This window comes from Syngnathus typhle, unplaced genomic scaffold (assembly GCF_033458585.1).
Source record: "Syngnathus typhle isolate RoL2023-S1 ecotype Sweden unplaced genomic scaffold, RoL_Styp_1.0 HiC_scaffold_219, whole genome shotgun sequence".
Taxonomy (NCBI): Eukaryota; Metazoa; Chordata; class Actinopteri; order Syngnathiformes; family Syngnathidae; genus Syngnathus; species Syngnathus typhle.
In genome coordinates this window covers 90001-94268 of record NW_026872123.1, presented here as the reverse complement: position 1 = coordinate 94268, position 4268 = coordinate 90001, and positions in this window count along the sequence as shown.

The following is a 4268-nucleotide window of genomic DNA, read 5'->3' as shown; positions in this document are numbered from 1 at the left end:
CGAAAGGCGGCTAAGCATTCAAGGAAGCACCGTCTGGAGCTTCAGAGCCGTTCCGCCTGACTTTTAACGTAGAGTACCGGGCGCAAACCACTAACTCAAGCCCGGCATGGCAGCTCGAAAGGCGGCTAAGCATTCAAGGAAGCACCGTCTGGAGCTTCAGAGCCGTTCCGCCTGACTTTTAACGTAGAGTACCGGGCGCAAACCACTAACTCAAGCCCGGCATGGCAGCTCGAAAGGCGGCTAAGCATTCAAGGAAGCACCGTCTGGAGCTTCAGAGCCGTTCCGCCTGACTTTTAACGTAGAGTACCGGGCGCAAACCACTAACTCAAGCCCGGCATGGCAGCTCGAAAGGCGGCTAAGCATTCAAGGAAGCACCGTCTGGAGCTTCAGAGCCGTTCCGCCTGACTTTTAACGTAGAGTACCGGGCGCAAACCACTAACTCAAGCCCGGCATGGCAGCTCGAAAGGCGGCTAAGCATTCAAGGAAGCACCGTCTGGAGCTTCAGAGCCGTTCCGCCTGACTTTTAACGTAGAGTACCGGGCGCAAACCACTAACTCAAGCCCGGCATGGCAGCTCGAAAGGCGGCTAAGCATTCAAGGAAGCACCGTCTGGAGCTTCAGAGCCGTTCCGCCTGACTTTTAACGTAGAGTACCGGGCGCAAACCACTAACTCAAGCCCGGCATGGCAGCTCGAAAGGCGGCTAAGCATTCAAGGAAGCACCGTCTGGAGCTTCAGAGCCGTTCCGCCTGACTTTTAACGTAGAGTACCGGGCGCAAACCACTAACTCAAGCCCGGCATGGCAGCTCGAAAGGCGGCTAAGCATTCAAGGAAGCACCGTCTGGAGCTTCAGAGCCGTTCCGCCTGACTTTTAACGTAGAGTACCGGGCGCAAACCACTAACTCAAGCCCGGCATGGCAGCTCGAAAGGCGGCTAAGCATTCAAGGAAGCACCGTCTGGAGCTTCAGAGCCGTTCCGCCTGACTTTTAACGTAGAGTACCGGGCGCAAACCACTAACTCAAGCCCGGCATGGCAGCTCGAAAGGCGGCTAAGCATTCAAGGAAGCACCGTCTGGAGCTTCAGAGCCGTTCCGCCTGACTTTTAACGTAGAGTACCGGGCGCAAACCACTAACTCAAGCCCGGCATGGCAGCTCGAAAGGCGGCTAAGCATTCAAGGAAGCACCGTCTGGAGCTTCAGAGCCGTTCCGCCTGACTTTTAACGTAGAGTACCGGGCGCAAACCACTAACTCAAGCCCGGCATGGCAGCTCGAAAGGCGGCTAAGCATTCAAGGAAGCACCGTCTGGAGCTTCAGAGCCGTTCCGCCTGACTTTTAACGTAGAGTACCGGGCGCAAACCACTAACTCAAGCCCGGCATGGCAGCTCGAAAGGCGGCTAAGCATTCAAGGAAGCACCGTCTGGAGCTTCAGAGCCGTTCCGCCTGACTTTTAACGTAGAGTACCGGGCGCAAACCACTAACTCAAGCCCGGCATGGCAGCTCGAAAGGCGGCTAAGCATTCAAGGAAGCACCGTCTGGAGCTTCAGAGCCGTTCCGCCTGACTTTTAACGTAGAGTACCGGGCGCAAACCACTAACTCAAGCCCGGCATGGCAGCTCGAAAGGCGGCTAAGCATTCAAGGAAGCACCGTCTGGAGCTTCAGAGCCGTTCCGCCTGACTTTTAACGTAGAGTACCGGGCGCAAACCACTAACTCAAGCCCGGCATGGCAGCTCGAAAGGCGGCTAAGCATTCAAGGAAGCACCGTCTGGAGCTTCAGAGCCGTTCCGCCTGACTTTTAACGTAGAGTACCGGGCGCAAACCACTAACTCAAGCCCGGCATGGCAGCTCGAAAGGCGGCTAAGCATTCAAGGAAGCACCGTCTGGAGCTTCAGAGCCGTTCCGCCTGACTTTTAACGTAGAGTACCGGGCGCAAACCACTAACTCAAGCCCGGCATGGCAGCTCGAAAGGCGGCTAAGCATTCAAGGAAGCGACGCCGGCCGGTCCGCGGGCCAAATAGGGTCCAGTAAAGTACCGGGCGCGGCCACTAACGCCTTGTGGCGGTCGCCTTGTGGCGGTCGGGGGGTGGCGGTCGGGGCTGGCGCTTGGGGCCGGTGGCGGTCGCCTTGTGGCGGTCGCCTTGTGGCGGTCGGGGGGTGGCGGTCGGGGCTGGCGCTTGGGGCCAGTGGCGGTCGCCTTGTGGCGGTCGCCTTGTGGCGGTCGCCTTGTGGCGGTCGCCTTGTGGCGGTCGCCTTGTGGCGGTCGCCTTGTGGCGGTCGGGGGGTGGCGGTCGGGGCTGGCGCTTGGGGCCAGTGGCGGTCGCCTTGTGGCGGTCGCCTTGTGGCGGTCGGGGGGTGGCGGTCGGGGCTGGCGCTTGGGGCCGGTGGCGGTCGCCTTGTGGCGGTCGCCTTGTGGCGGTCGCCTTGTGGCGGTCGCCTTGTGGCGGTCGCCTTGTGGCGGTCGGGGGGTGGCGGTCGGGGGGTGGCGGTCGGGGCTGGCGCTTGGGGCCGGTGGCGGTCGCCTTGTGGCGGTCGCCTTGTGGCGGTCGCCTTGTGGCGGTCGGGGGGTGGCGGTCGGGGCTGGCGCTTGGGGCTGGCGTCCGCCAATAGTGGTTTAATTTCGGGAGGAAGATTGATTTTCGTCCCAAGCCCGCCGCTGGAGAAAATTTTAGGTACCAGGAGTGGATTTTTTTTGTCCACTCAGGAGGGGGACGTTGGCTGGTTTGGTGTCCGGGGGAAAGTGCTCTTTTCTCGGCCAGGAGAAAGATTAGACTCCCAGCCCGCCGCTGGAGAAAATTCTAGGTACCAGGAGTGGATTTTTTTTGTCCACTCAGGAGGGGGACGTGCTTTGTTGTCCGGGGAGAGTGCTCTTTTCTCGGCCAGGAGAAAGATTAGACTCCCAGCCCGCCGCTGGAGAAAATTCTAGGTACCAGGAGTGGATTTTTTTTGTCCACTCAGGAGGGGGACGTGCTTTGTTGTCCGGGGAGAGTGCCTGGTCCCCGGACCAGCCTCTTAGGCGCGCCCGCTGTCATTCTCCGGAGATTAAGTTATACTAAGGGGAGGCTGCCTCCTCCCGCCTGCTGCCCGAGGATGCTGCCTCATCCCCGGACTGGCCTCTTGCGCGCGCCCGCTGTCATTCTCCGGAGACTAAGTTATACTAAGGGGAGGCTGCCTCCTCCCGCCTGCTGCCCGAGGATGCTGCCTCATCCCCGGACTGGCCTCTTGCGCGCGCCCGCTGTCATTCTCCGGAGACTAAGTTATACTAAGGGGAGGCTGCCTCCTCCCGCCTGCTGCCCGAGGATGCTGCCTCATCCCCGGACTGGCCTCTTGCGCGCGCCCGCTGTCATTCTCCGGAGACTAAGTTATACTAAGGGGAGGCTGCCTCCTCCCGCCTGCTGCCCGAGGATGCTGCCTCATCCCCGGACTGGCCTCTTGCGCGCGCCCGCTGTCATTCTCCGGAGACTAAGTTATACTAAGGGGAGGCTGCCTCCTCCCGCCTGCTGCCCGAGGATGCTGCCTCATCCCCGGACTGGCCTCTTGCGCGCGCCCGCTGTCATTCTCCGGAGACTAAGTTATACTAAGGGGAGGCTGCCTCCTCCCGCCTGCTGCCCGAGGATGCTGCCTCATCCCCGGACTGGCCTCTTGCGCGCGCCCGCTGTCATTCTCCGGAGACTAAGTTATACTAAGGGGAGGCTGCCTCCTCCCGCCTGCTGCCCGAGGATGCTGCCTCATCCCCGGACTGGCCTCTTGCGCGCGCCCGCTGTCATTCTCCGGAGACTAAGTTATACTAAGGGGAGGCTGCCTCCTCCCGCCTGCTGCCCGAGGATGCTGCCTCATCCCCGGACTGGCCTCTTGCGCGCGCCCGCTGTCATTCTCCGGAGACTAAGTTATACTAAGGGGAGGCTGCCTCCTCCCGCCTGCTGCCCGAGGATGCTGCCTCATCCCCGGACTGGCCTCTTGCGCGCGCCCGCTGTCATTCTCCGGAGACTAAGTTATACTAAGGGGAGGCTGCCTCCTCCCGCCTGCTGCCCGAGGATGCTGCCTCATCCCCGGACTGGCCTCTTGCGCGCGCCCGCTGTCATTCTCCGGAGACTAAGTTATACTAAGGGGAGGCTGCCTCCTCCCGCCTGCTGCCCGAGGATGCTGCCTCATCCCCGGACTGGCCTCTTGCGCGCGCCCGCTGTCATTCTCCGGAGACTAAGTTATACTAAGGGGAGGCTGCCTCCTCCCGCCTGCTGCCCGAGGATGCTGCCTCATCCCCGGACTGGCCTCTTGCGC